At 42.9% G+C, this 15,056-nt stretch overlaps 1 protein-coding gene across 1 annotated transcript in view; it reads left to right on the top strand.

Moving 5' to 3' along the window:
- Positions 1–412: 412 nt before the first annotated feature.
- Positions 413–15,056, top strand: part of LOC126995010 (uncharacterized) — a gene marked incomplete at its 3' end in the record, with an annotated part of 61,410 nt that continues 46,766 nt past the window's right edge. Inside the window, exons 1-2 of the mRNA XM_050854282.1 lie at positions 413–577; positions 8,216–8,383. The remainder of the gene's footprint in view (positions 578–8,215; positions 8,384–15,056) is intronic.

The following is a 15,056-nucleotide window of genomic DNA, read 5'->3' as shown; positions in this document are numbered from 1 at the left end:
CTTCTTCTTCTTCTTCTTCTTCTTCTTTTTATTCTTATTATTAATGAAGTCCACCTAAGAACGTTGAACGATATATGATGAGGATTTCCAGAAAAACAATTAGCCTAATCATCACTTAAGAACACAATATATGCTCATTACATTACCTCTTCTTCTTCTTCTTCTTCTTCTTCTTCTTCTTCTTCTTTTTATTCTTATTATTAATGAAGTCCACCTAAGAACGTTGAACGATATATGATGAGGATTTCCAGAAAAACAATTAGCCTAATCATCCCTTAAGAACACAATATATGCTCATTACATTATCTCTTCTTCTTCTTCTTCTTCTTCTTCTTCTTCTTCTTCTTCTTCTTCTTATTGTTATTATTAATGAGGTCCACCTAAGAACGTTGAACGATATATGATGAGGATTTCCAGAAAAACAATTAGCCTAATCATCCCTTAAGAACACAATATATGCTCATTACATTATCTCTTCTTCTTCTTCTTCTTCTCGACCCATTTCCTGGCTTCTCTCTTCCGCCCGATTTCGCCACGAGACTCCCTGACTGACAATTTTGACATCGCCCTGCCAAAGGTAAGTGCGGTGGGAGGCTGTACCTTGGTGTGGTGGTGGTGGTGGTGGGGGAAGGATGTGGCTAGGTGTGGTTAAAAGGGGGTGGATGAAGGTGGTGGAGTAGAAGTGGAGTTAGAGTTGAAAAAGTGGAAGCATGTGGATAAAAATGACGTTCTGACTTGAATTTTGAATGCAACTTCTTTTTTTTTCCCGTCGCCTGCTAAAAGTATACAAGTTCGCAGCCTGTACCTTGAAGTGGTGGTGGTGGTGGTGGTGGTGGTGGTGGGGAAAGGGTGGTGTGGCTAGGTGTGGTTAAAAGGGGGTGGATGATGAAGGTGGTGGAGTAGAAGTGGAGTTAGGGTGGTTTGAAGTTAGAGGTAGTAGTGTTGAAAAATGATGGTGTGATTTTAACTTTTCTGGGGGTATATTATGTTCTTACTTTTTCCCTTCTCCTGCTAAAAGTGTACAAGTTAGGAGCCTGCAATTTGGTATGGTGGTGGTGGGGGATGTGGCTAGGTGTGGTTAAAGGGGTGGATGGAGGTGGTGGAGTAGAAGTGGAGTTAGAGTTGAAAAGTGGAAGCATGTGGATAAAATGACGTTCTGACTTGAATTTTGAATGCTACTTATCTCTTTTTTCCTTCTCCTGCTAAAAGTATACAAGTTAGGAGCCTGTACCTTGAAGTGGTGGTGGTGGTGGTGGTGGTGGTGGTGGTGGGGAAAGGGTGTGGTTAAAAGGGGGTGGATGATGCAGGTGGTGGAGTAGAAGTGGAGTTATGGTGGTTTAAGTTCGAGGTAGTGCTGAGAAAAATGTGGTGTGGTTTTAACTTTTTGTGAGTGATATATGTCTTTTTTTTTTTTTTTTACTTCTCCTGCTAAAAGTATACAAGTTAGGAGTCTGTACCTTGGTGGGGAAGGTGTGGTTAAAAGGGGTGGATGGTGATGGAGTAGGAGTGAGTTATAGCTGAAAAGTGGAAGCATGTGGAGAATAATAATTAGGGTCCAACTTGAATTTTTGAATGCAACTTATCTTTACTTTTTGCTTCTCCTGCTAAAAGTATACAAGTTAGAGCCTGTACCTTGGTGGAGGAAGGGTGGTGTGGCTAGGTGTGGTTAAAAGGGGTGGTGGTGGCTGGTGATGGAGTAGGTGGAGTTATAGCCAAAAAGTGGAAGCATGTGGAGAAAATGATGGTCCAACTTGAATTTTGGAATGCAACTTATCTCTATACTATTTTGCTTCTCCTGCTAAAAGTGTACAAATTAGGAGCCTGTATACCTTGGTGTGGTGGTGGTGGTGGTGGTGGGGGAAGGGTGGTGTGGCTAGATGTGGTTAAAAGGGGGTGGATGATGCAGGTGGTGGAGTAGAAGTGGAGTTACGGTGGATGAAATTTAGAGGTAGTGCTAAAAAAATCTATTCTTCATATGAATCTTTGCGTGGTACATATCATAACCCTATCCCCTTCCTTACTACCACTACCTCTACTACTACTACTACTACTACTACTACTACTACTACTACTACTACTACTACTACTTTAGGTCACAGAGGAGAACATTGAGCAGCTGCGACTACTACTGCCGGAACTATCGAACTATCTGGTCGTGGGGAAGGTGGTTGCTGTTCTGCCCCTTCTGCACCATCTGTATTTAAGCCAGCAGGATGAGTTGGTTAGTTTGAGATGTTTTAGCTGTGATGACCTAAGTTTATGGTCCCATTTCTCAGTTATGGTGCAAGTTATGGTGATGGTGGATATAGAATGGTAGATAGAGAATTTAATGGGCTTTCTAACCACACCAAGCAAACTAAAATATCTTTGAAAATAATGGAGAAAAATGAGAAAACCTGAAGAGGTGTGTGAGGGGAAATGGTGAGTTTGGTATGGTGCCCTAACTTCATGGCCCCATTGCTCGGTTATGGTGCAATTTATGGTGATGGTGGATATGAAATGGCAGATAGAGAATTTAATTGGCTTTCTAACCACACCAAGCAAACTAAAATACCTTTGAGGATAGTGGAGAAAAATGGGAAAAAGGAGGTGTGTGAGGGCTGCTGTAGAAATGGAATGCCTTCTACTACTGTATTAAGAGCCAATGATCTTCATACATAATAGCAAAAGGAAAGTGTATATTGTTTCATGTTACTTGCTTGCACACACCCCTTTAGTTTTTCCCATTTTTCTCCATTATTCTCTAAGGTATTTGAGTTGGCTTGGTGTGGTTGAAAGCCAATTCAATTCTCTATACCATTTTCAATCCACCATCACCATAACTTGCACCATAACTGAGAAATGGGGCCATGAACTTAGGGCACCATTACTAACAAATCATTTTTCCTTCTCAGTTTTTCCCATTTTTCCATTATTCTCAAAGGCATTTTAGTTTGCTTGGTGTGGTTGGAAAGCCAATTCAATTTTCTATCTACCATTCTTGTCCCATTATAGCTTGCAACAAAACTGAGAAATGTCTGTGTGTGTTCAGAATTCTTGTATTTTTTTTTTTTTTTTAATTAAAACGTACGAGTACCTCGCTTTTTTTTTTTTTTTTTGAAATTATAAAGTACGAGTTCCTCGGTACGAATTCTTGTATTTTTTTTTTTTTTTTTTTTTTATTCGCAGATTTGGGGGGCGAATTCTTGTTTTTTTTTTTTTTTTTTTAATTAAAAAGTAAATCTTGTATATTTTTTTTTTTTTTTTGCATATTTGTGGGGATTTTTTATTTTTTTATTCGCAGGTTTGGGGGGATTTTTTTTTAGAAAAGGACGAGTTCCTCGGTACGAATTCTTGTATTTTGTTTTTTTTTTTTATTCGCAGTTTTGGGGGGCGATTTTTTTTTTTTTTTTTTTTTTTTTAAAGTACGAGTTCCTCGGTACGAATTCTTGTATTTTTTTTTTTTTTTTTTATTCGCAGATTTGGGGGGCGAATTCTTTTTTTTTTTTTTTTTTTTGTAAATCTTGTATGTTTTTTTTTTTTTGCAGATTTGGGGATTTTTTTTTTTTTTATTCGCAGATTTGGGGCGAATTCTTTTTTTTTTTAAATTAAAAATTAAATTTTTTATTTTTTTTTTTTTTTTTTTTTTGCAGATTCGAATTCTTTTTTTTTTTTTTTTTTCCTCGGTACAAATTCTTGGTTTTTTTTTTTTTTTATTCGCAGATTTGGGGGGCGAATTATTTTTTTTTTTTGAAATTAAAAGTAAATCTTGTATTTTTTTTTTTTTTTTGCAGATTTGGGGGATTTTTTATTTTTTTATTAGCAGATTTGGGGGGATTTTTTTTTTTTAAATTAAAAGTAAATCTTGTATTTTTTTTTTTTTTTGCAGATTTGGGGATTTTATTTTTATTTTTTTTGTTCGCAGATTGGGGGGTATTTTTTTTTAGAAATGGACGAGTGCCTCGGTACCAATGCTTGTTTTTTTTTTTTTTTTTTTTTTGTTGTTTTATTCGCAGATTTGGGGGGCGAAATCTTTTTTTTATTTATTTTTTTTTTTTATTAAAAAGTAAATCTTGTATTTTTTTTTTTATTCGCAGATTTGGGGGGCGAATTCTTTTTTTTTTTTTTTTTTTTTAATTAAAAAGTAAATCTTGTATTTTTTTTTTTTTTTTAAGAAATGAAAAAGTACGAATTTCCCCCCTTTTTTTTTTCTTACCCTGGGGGAATTTTTTTTTTTAAAATGGACGATTTTTACGGTTTTTTTCCTTCCTGAAATTTTTTAAAAGGACGAATTCTACGGGTTTTTCCTTCCCTGGGGAATTTTTGAAAAAGTGTGAAATGTTCGCTCTTTTGGGGCCCCCAAAGCGATCCGCGGCACAGTTCGGTGCCGGAAAAGTCGCTTGGCGTGTTCCCCCCTTCAACCCCTGTTCCCACAGTGCCCCAGCTTGCCGGGGAAGGGGGCGGATTTTGGTTGGTGGGAGTGTAAAGAGGAAAAAAAAAAAAAAAAAAAAAAAACCCCGGGGGAAAACGCCAGAAAGAGCGCCTTCCCCCGGGGGAAAACGCCAGAAAGAGCGCCTTCCCCCGGGGGAAAACGCCAGAAAAGAGCGCCTTCCCCCGGGGGAAAAACGCCCGAAACGAGCGCCTTCCCCCGGGGGAAAAACGCCAGAAAAGAGCGCTTTCCCCCGGGGGAAAAACGCCCGAAACGAGCGCCTTCCCCCCCGGGGGAAAAAAAAAGCCAAAAAAAAAGAGCGCCTTCCCCTGGGGGAAAAAAGCCAGAAAGCTCTCCCCCTCCCCCAGGGTAAACCCCTCCCCCCCCAAAAGGGCAAGAAAGGGCCCCTCCCCGCCCGAGCAGAACGAGCCAGAAAGCTCTCCCCCTCCCCCAGGGTAACCCCCCCCCAAAAAAGGCAAGAAAGGGCCCCTCCCCGCCCGAGCAGAACGGAGCGCACTCCCTCCACCGACCGCTGTCCCGGCTAGACTGAGGGGAGACCAATCCTCCGCCCCGCGCGTTCGACAATATGGCGGCCCGTATTCAAAACGAGGCCCGCGCCATCTCTTCCTTCTCCTCCCCCTGCCTCTCCTCGCCCTCCTCCTCTCCCCCTGGGATGACCAGGCGATGCACGAGACCTTCACAATTGCCCTCCACTGGCTCGCGGCCGCCAAGGCCAGGAACAGACCGCCTCTCGGGGCCCCCCAAGGAGGAGCCCACCGAGCTAGCGTCTGCTCTCACTCCCCTCCCACCTCCCCACCCCCTCCCACTGAGGCGCGTAGCGCCTCAGCCTATCTCGCTGACCTTGAAACGTTTTCGGCCCTTGGCACCCCAACGCCAAGCTCCAATCGAAAGCGAGTGCCACAACTCGACTCCCCGGACCGAGGTCCACATTTCTGACTCCGCGACTTGGGCTCCAGCGGGAAAAGAAACGGCTTTCTCGGAGGCCGAAGACCCAACGGTTGGCCCGAAGCGGCGGCTCTTTCCGGACTTGGACTCCGGGGATCGATTCCCACATTTTCGACTCCGACACCTTCGCTCCAGCAAGAACATTTTCAGCCCACGCCAGCCCAACGGGAAGGCCGAAGACGAAGTGCTGGGGCACATTTCAACTCCGGGGACCGAGGCCTACAGCTTGGACTCCGTGACTTTCGCTCCAGCTAGAAAAGGAACCCACTTGGGCTATACCAATCCCTCAGCCAGACGGGACTTGGAGTGCGCGTTCTAAAAAAAAAAAGAACCCCGCGTGGTGGACCTGCTCTCACCTGCGTGGGCTAATCGCTAACCAAGCGTACCATCGCTAACCAAGCGCAGAGTCGTCGGACGACAGGAGTTGGAGTGCGCGTTCTAAAAAAAAAAGAACCCCGCGTGGTGGACCTGTTCTCACCTGCGTGGGCTAATCGCTAACCAAGCGTACCATCGCTAACCAAGCGCAGAGTCGTCTGCCGACAGGAGTTGGAGTGCGCGTTCTAAAAAAAAAATAACCCCGCGTGGTGGACCTGTTCTCACCTGCGTGGGCTAATCGCTAACCGAGCGTACCATCGCTAACCAAGCGTACCATTGCTAACCAAGCGTACCCTCGCTAACCAAGCGTAGAGTCGTCTGACGGCAGGACTTGCTTGGGCTGCGCTAAATGTGAATCTGTTAAAATTTCAGACCACCTCTTTGGGGTGACAATCTATATATCCTCCCCTTGTATCTATGTAAAAGCGTCTCTATAACAGGCCCTTGCATCTGTGTAATCTTGGTCTATGTGAATCTAGGTCAAATTTTGAGATCACCTCTTTTTGCCTGACAATCTATATATATTCTCCCCTTGTATCTATGTCAAAGCATCTCTATATCCGATCCTGGTATCGATGTAATCTTGATCTGTTTCTCTTCGATGAGTCAAAAAAAAAGGCCTTGCATTGGATTTTCAAAGCGTTTCCATGACTGTTGAAGGTTTGTAGAAAAGATAATCTATGAAGAGATACTGATGTTTCATAAGGTACTAGATACTGGCACGGACCTAAAACGAATCTTAATTAACCCTGTGGGTGTGGGTGTGGGTGTGTGTAGTACAGGGCAACGCTTACTGCGTCGTTGTTCACGAGACACTACTAGTACATAGTGTTTGTCCACTACTAAAGCGCCAGCTGCTGACGATGGGACACCAACTACTAATAACACACCACACCGGGTGCCTTCAATACCATGGCATGCTCGCAAACGAATGGGGAATATTATCCAATTTGAGGCAGTGAATCATCATTTTGGGGCAGGCAAAGTGAAATGATTTTTCTCTTTGATATATTGATTTTTGGAGTCTAACATCAACAAATAATAACCGAGTGTTTTAAGGTTGATGATCTATGTAAGTGTGAAATCTCTTCACTGAAGATAATATTTCATAGCCCGAAGGTTTTTCATACAACACCGGGTGCCCGCCGCGGGCCACGTGTAGGGAGACGTCTTTTCCTGAGAGGCGGAAAAGAGTAGCGATTATTGCTACGTAGTTTGCTTACCAAAGTCACGAAGATACTGATAGTTATTGAATTGAGTAACGGATGGCCGATAACCCAATTTTATTCTTTATCAGCGCTAAAGTATCGCGAGAACTGACCGCGATAACGCCCAGCTATGAGATTAGGTTAGGTCAGGTTAGATTAGGTTAGGGAAGGTTAGGGAAGGTTAGATTAGGTGAGGTAATGAGAGAGGTGAGAGAAGGTAAATAAATAATGAAAGAAAGAACACTAGAAATTTACCGATAAAAGAGAGAGAGAGAGAGAGAGAGAGAGAGAGAGAGAGAGAGAGAGAGAGAACCAAATGAGAATAGCGTCTATACCTCTGAGAAATAGCCTAGTCCACGCTCTCGTTTTCTCTAACTCCTCATTACTTTACGTGTTGTATCCATGTTTTTCAGGGTAGACTTTGAAATGTATAATCTTAAGTGGTACAATGATTAGAGAAATCAGTGTATATTTGATGTCGACACCCTCATCCTGAAAGATATTGTCTACAGTGTGTGAGGGAAAATGTGGAGTTTGTAATGGTGCCTTGATTTCATGGCCCCATTTCTCTGTTATGGTACACGTTATGGTGATGGCGGGCAGGGAATGGTAGATAGTAGAGAATTTAATGGTCTTTCCAACCACACCAAGCAAACTCAAATACCTTTGAGAATAGTGAAGAAAAAAAAGGGGAAAAACTGAAGAGGTGTGTGAGACCAACTATTTAACTCTCTTCACACAAAATTTCATGATCCTAAACCCTCACCATTTTTCATAATCATCAAAAATGTTTCAAGATTCGGGATGTCTTACTGCCAAAAAATGAAGTCCTCGGAAACATTCTCCTTAATTCAGATCCATTTCTCTCAGGTTTCCATTTGTCTTCGGGAGTTGGGATTTTGAGGGAATTAAGATCAACTATTTAACTCCTTCCACGCCAAATTGCATGACCCTAAGTGCTCTAGTTTACTCAGAATAAAAAAAAATGTCAACACTTTCAGATCTAAATTTCTGATCGGCTCCTCCTGTAAATTAGGCTAACTCCCTTCCTACCTGTATATTATATCCAACAATCCTATTCTACCCTTGTTAGTATTGAGACTCCTCCTCCTCCTCCTCCTCCTCCTCCTCCTCCTCCTCTTCCTCCTCTTCCTCTTCCTCTCTCTCTCTCTCTCTCTCTCTCTCTCTCTCTCTCTCTCTCTCTCTCTCTCTCTCTCTCTCTCTCTCTCTCTCTCTCTTTCACTTTCTCTCTCAACAGAAGACAAGGGGAAGGAAGAAGCAGCAGCCATCAGAGGAGGAGGAGGAGGAGGAGGAGGAGGGAGGAAGAAGAGCCAGGTTTCGCTCCTCCACTGGATCTCCTCAAAGGACCGACCGAGAGAGTGACGTCCGGCAAATCGCTCAGCAGTGCTTTCGAGGGCTCTCCCAGGTTGGTGTGTGTGTGTGTGTGTGTGTGTATGTGTGTGTGTGCGTTTTCCCTTGTATCTCTGTGTGTGTGCGTGCGTCTTAGAGCTTTGCGATTTTGCGTACATGTGCGTGAATCTTTCTTCTGTGTGTACGTAAAATTTCAGAGACTTTGATTATGTAGAAAAAGAGTTAGAGGCAAAAGAATTTCCAGTTTGGTAGCTTTCCTGTTTATTTTTGCGAAAAACCCAATTTCATAGAGTATTTTTTTCATATTTTTCGTTTTTATAAAGAAACGGTGCCTAGTACGCATAAAGATATAGGGATCAAGAATTTAGTAAATTGAATTCTACACAATTGTGTCTCTATAAAGTTTTGCTGTATCTGTCATAGTTTATGAGAAAATGAAGCCGTAGGTTGAAGGCACACTTACATCAAAATCGAAAAAAATTGCGTTTCTTAAGCTATTTCATTTAATAACTTCAAAACAAAAAAAAATTCGATAAAATACAATAGAGATGAGATTGTAGAGTGATAATTTTTCTTTTAAATGATACTCTTTCTAATCTTCAGATGTTATATATTGTGATCTAAAAGGCTAAAAACAAAAATAACTTTATAGTCACAGAAATGCATATCTTGATATAATTTACATAATAAGCCTTACAAGAGTGTACCGTACGTGGAAAATATTTGAAAATCGCAGAAAACTGCACATTTATATTTTTCCAATAGGAAACGAAGTGATTATCTTTCATTCAAGTTTTAGGTGAAGCTACATTCAGCATTTAGTCAAGTTATTTTTGGCATATTGCACTACATACTGTTTTTTTTTACCAGGTATTATCCTTTGTACATTGCAGGTGCATGCTAGACATTGCAATCCTGAGGCACACACTGGTGACACGTGGGCTTGCAGGTGCCAAGCTTCAAAGGGTCTGCTCTTGGATAGTGCTTCCTAATTACCTCTCAATCTTGCATGCTTCAGGTGTGGTGCTGACTTTAATCCAGTCCTTTTTTGTGTCTTTCACTGCAAACTGTTAACACATTGCATGCATTATCAGTAGTTAAAGCTCTTCACAGTTTCTCACCAGGTATTACCATTTGTACATTGCAGGTACATGCTGCTAGACATTGCAATCCTGAGGCACACACTGGTGACAAGTAGGCTTGCAGGTGCCAAGCTTCAAAGGGTCTGCTCTTGGATAGTGCTTCCTAATTACCTCACACGCTTGCATGCTTCAGGTGTGGTGCTGACCTTAATCAAGTTTTTTTTTCTTCTTCTTTAACTACAAGCTGTTAACACACTGTCAATGCAGTAGTTAAAGATCTGCAGAGTTTGTCACCAGGTATTATTATTTGTACTTTACAGGTGCATGCAAAACATAGTGTGTTGCCATAGTGAAGCATATGATGGATCCACAAAATCATGACACAGATATCAAGCTACAGCTGCCAAGGAAACGTCCAAGAAGTGATTGTATCATCCATTGCTCTGATGATAGTTGTGACATTCTGGTGTCACCAAAAGATTTGGACTCCTGGAACACATTACTTCGAGCAGCAGAAATCAGACAACATTCTGGTGTTTTGGAAATAGCCAAAATCCTTGAAGATGGACAAGTGCCAGAAGTACTATATCATCGCAAGTGTCGTAGTCTTTTTGCCATGAAAAAGGCTCTTAATGCTATCCTTTCTAAATCTGCCAAAGATACCATTGTACACCCTGCAGAGGTCAGTTTCAGAAGATCAACTCGTGATGCACCAAGTACTTCAAGGGTGTATGAAAGTAACTGTATCTTCTGTAGTAAATTCAGCAAATACCTGAAAGGACAAAAAACAAGGGAACCACTTATCCAGTGTGCCGAATTACGTGCAGATGACAGAATTCGCAATGCAGCAACAAAAAAACTTGATCAGAAAGTTCTCGCCTTATTAAGCAGAGAACTTGTTGCTGCAAAGGGACACTACCACAAGTCTTGTTACAAACTGTATACAAAAGTGGAGTCTGCTGTATGCTCTGGTACAGCCAAAGAGCAAGAACACACTAAGGATGCAGAGTATGAAGACGCAGAGAGACAAGCTTGCGAGGAGCTCCTCTTGTACATCAGGAATGAACTATTCCCCAGTCCTGAAGTACTGCCTATGACAGATCTCGCATCAAGGTTTGAACGATCTATGATCGGTCGTGGCATCAGCGAGATCAAACCTTCAACAAAGAAGCATTTACGTCGTAAGTTAGAGCGTGAAATGGGTGAATCTCTCCACTTTGTCCCTCTTGAGACAGGAAAAGTTCTTGTTTATCCAGACACCATGTCAAGAGATAGACTTGTCAAACAAGTCTATAATATGAAGAAGGATCTGGAAGATGCAAGGGTCTTAAACTCTGGTGACATGAGCAAAGCAGCAATGCAGCTGAGAAATCAGATTGTGAAGCAAGATGTCAGCCAGCCATGGCCGCCTAATACAGATCAAAATGTAATTCCTGAATCTGTAATGGAATTTATGTATACCCTGCTGACTGGAGAGAGGGACTGTGTATGCCCTTCTGACAGAGTCCAACGACTTGCTAATTCATTTGCCAGTGATCTTGTCTATGCTGTAACCTGTGGCAAAACCAAACCACCAAAGCATGTACTTCTTCCATTTGCTGTAAAATCTTTGACAGGCAACACAGAATTAATACAAACACTGAACCGCCTGGGTCACAGTGTATCCTACTCACAGATACAGGAAATAGACACAGCTCTCTGTGTCCAAAAGTTGGTAGTCTCCAAAGATAATATTGCCCTGCCAGGAAACATCTCTCCAGGTATATTTACAACCTTGGCATGGGACAATATAGACCGACTGGAGGAGACACTTAGTGGAGAAGGTACTTCTCACAGAGTCAATGGCATTGCTGTCCAGCCAAGTCTAGCAGGTCCTTTACCACAGAAACCTTTACCAGTAATTCCAAAATCCAAAAAGAGAAGTATCAGTCCTTCACCAATAATGCAACCAGTGTACAATGTCGGGCTGCGAGCTGGGCCACCAAAGACTGACACAATAGATGCAGACACCACGGCAGAAGTAAAGGTTGCGAAACTTAAAAACCATTTATGGCTCCTGACCAGACTGTCAGAACCTGAAACCCAGAGCATAAATAGTTGGACTGGGTTCAACTCTGGCTGTGAAATGTAATTATCTTATATTTTCATGAAACGCGGGTCGTCAAACTTTGCTTTTATTTTGCACTAAAACTGTAAGAGCTTGATAAAAAATGCATAGATATGATTTTGTGCTGAATTTAATTTCCTTATTTTTTTCTTCCTATAGCTTTTTTCATACAATGTACCATTTCGGATAAAAATGAACAAATATGAGAACAAAATTTTGAAACCCCTTTCTAAGGGGGGTCATGTGCCTTAAAAAGGAAAAGCGCCACCCTCAGAGGTAGGAACATTTTATGTCTTTAATCTATACCCTTTGAGATATCTTTCTGCCAATTATAAAGATTGTAGCTTTGCTTTACACCAACCAGCAATTTTTTGTAAAATATTACTGGACCAAAGGGGTCGCCACCTTCGAGGCGTGATAACCTCGATTAAGCTACCAGATTGACAGGGCTATCATACCAGAACATAAACTAGAGACATGTAGCAAGTGAAAAATACCAATAAGATTTGGTCACCCCGGATGGTACCGATTCGTGAATTTGAGGGTCCTGGCCCAAGGACTATATTGTTTGTGACAATGCACGTGATATTCTCAAGTGATTCATTGGGTTTAGTTCAAGAAATTTGTTTCTGACAGGCTGAAAATTGCTTTATCTAATACCAAATATTCACAAAGTCTTGCAGAAATTGTAAAACTCTTGAGCCAGTAAAAAGTTTGTAAGCTGGCAACAATTAATACACCACACTTGGTTTTAGTTCAAGAAATTCACTCGATGGGATGAAAAATTCTTTATCTAACAGGAAATACGCACGAGAAGTCTTCAGCAACATAGGAATAGGTGTGACGGACGTAGAATGAGTCGTCAGCACTCTGGCTCTGAAGGATTCTTTGGGTTATTAAATCCCGCAAACTGACCGTTGATACCAAGATGATATTTGGGTTATCAGAACAAACAACTTGAAGCCTTTCATGGCGTGCGGCGGGGCGAGGCAAATGGGAAATGCATATTCAGAGTAAAATAATTGGCTTATCTGAAAGCAAACCTTGAAGCCTTTAGCCAAACCTGCGTGGGAGGATGACTTGGTCAGGCAAATGTGAATTGTGTCGTGACACTGAGGAAAGTAAGGAAGTACGAATATACAGTGACAGTTAGGAAAGGAGAGAAAGTGGAGTTTTCTAAAGCCAAATTTACTTAAGCCTGCGTGGGAGCAAAGCCCCATTCACAGCGTGCCAACTCTGGGCCACGACAACCCAGCGACTTCTGCATTTGACAAGTTGGCTCCCACGCTCCAAGAACTTTTTGGCGTCTTGGTGCCGGCTACCATGATTGCTGACTGTCTGGGACATTCAGCCAACTAGTTGGCAGAATGTCTGCGACATGCTGCCAACCAGTATCAAGACGAGTCTCAACGCTCAATTTTTCAAATGGCGCCACGTCTACGACAACCACGAATCTGCCGACCAATTGGCCGACAGTCTTGACGGTCTTGACGATAGTCTTCCAGATTGTCTGTCAACTGGTTGGCTGAATAACTGGCTGACAGTTGCCAAGGAGTTGGCCGACGGTCTTCCTGACCGTCTTAACGACAGTCTTGGCGGCAGCCTTGCCGTTCCTTAAAATAGGGAATCGCTCTGTATTCCAGAATGAAATGTAGCGTTCTGTTTTGAACCACTACGGAACGGCAATTGTTCCGTACAGTATTTTATCATCTGAATGGTCAAGCTGATAAAATTCAGTATCTTAAACGTAACTTCCCTCCCTCTTGCCTGCACCAGCAGCGTGCTGCGGCTGTCACTCATGGCAGGCTCCAGAAATTTTAGGGTTGGCAGCCGTTCCTTTAAATATGGATCCATGTCCCTCTCAGCCTGACAGCCTTGCCCTCCCATGCAACACTTCACCTTCAGTCAGGCGTCCCCTTATACTAAGGCTGCGTTTACACCAAGCAAATCTAATTGATTCCATTCATGAAGAATCATTTGACTCAAGTCATTTTGAATCAGCACATTCAGAAGGCAGCTCCAAGGCAGGCTTTCACGTGTGTGGACCTTCACGTGTCGCTGAAATAGCAGCGCTGCTGTGGCCGAGGCGGCGTGGGCGTCACCAACGGACAGCAGGAAATTATTGTTAAAAGACCTGAATTTGGGAACTTTGGACATTGTTCCCAGATTTGTTGAATAATCCAGATAAATGTTATGACTTCTTTTGGATAACTAAAGAGCAATTTAAAATGTTGGTGGAGTTGACTGACTGGATCCTCCGTAAGAAAGCAGAACACTAGTTACCGACGTGCAGCTGTGTCACGCATTTCAGACGTGGACCACACAGCGCACAGTTGCCAAATGAGAATATCAGCCACGTCCATAACGCTTTGTGTTGCCATTTGTTTAAAAAAATATGCTGCGGAATGTTGTCTAGCAAATCATATGTATGGCGCGGCACGTCCTTCTGTGGTTCAGCAGCCTGCAATAGTCCTGTGGTAAATGAATACAAACTGTTGACTCTTTTCAGCAGCAGTATCCTTCCACAAAGCAGCCGTGGCATCTCCTGTCGGTGCATGGGATCACTGGGATCATATATCACACGTCGTTCTCCTGCTAAATTGACAAGGACGTCCGCTGGCATGGTGCTTGCTCCTCGGATGACCCGCCTTGACTAATGAAAAAATGGGTCCAAACCAACCAGTGACTCTGAATCATCATGACTTGAATTGACTGGATTTGCTTGGTGTAAACGGCTACATTGAAATTAGTGTGGCGAATCAAGACGAATCATGAATCGTGTTGATTTTTCACGAATGGAATTGATTCGATTCGCATATAAAAGGAAGGGAAGGGAGCACACAGCCATTTGGAAGCGAGCTAACTCTCCTACACTTGATATACCCGCGGTTCACAGGGTCATGGCTGGAACATGGGAGAAGGGGTCTACAGCCTCTTGGGTGTGAAGGTCTTGGCCAGCCTCAGAGTCTTCACAGGGTCATGGCTGGAATATGGGAGAAGGGGTCTACAGCCTCTTGGGTGTGAAGGTCTTGGCCAGCCTCAGAGTCTTCACAGGGTCATGGCTGGAATATGGAGAAGGGTCTACAGCCTCTTGGGTGTGAAGGTCTTGGCCAGCCTCAGAGTCTTCACAGGGTCATGGCTGGAATATGGGAGAAGGGGTCTACAGCCTCTTGGGTGTGAAGGTCTTGGCCAGCCTCAGAGTCTTCACAGGGTCATGGCTGGAATATGGGAGAAGGGGTCTACAGCCTCTTGGGTGTGAAGGTCTTGGCCAGCCTCAGAGTCTTCACAGGGTCATGGCTGGAATATGGAAGAAGGGGTCTACAGCCTCTTGGATGTGAAGGTCTTGGCCAGCCTCAGAGTCTTCACAGGGTCATGGCTGGAACATGGAAGAAGGGGTCTACAGCCTCTTGGGTGTGAAGGTCTTGGCCAGCCTCAGAGTCTTCAGGCTGTAGCTGTTGATAATTCTGATAATGTCTCTTGAGTGTGTGTGTGTGTGAGTGTGTGAGATGATGACTTGTTAGTAGGGTCAAACAGCGGTA

This window comes from Eriocheir sinensis, unplaced genomic scaffold (assembly GCF_024679095.1).
Source record: "Eriocheir sinensis breed Jianghai 21 unplaced genomic scaffold, ASM2467909v1 Scaffold953, whole genome shotgun sequence".
NCBI lineage: Eukaryota > Metazoa > Arthropoda > Malacostraca > Decapoda > Varunidae > Eriocheir > Eriocheir sinensis.
This window is presented reverse-complemented; position numbering and strand designations above follow the sequence as displayed.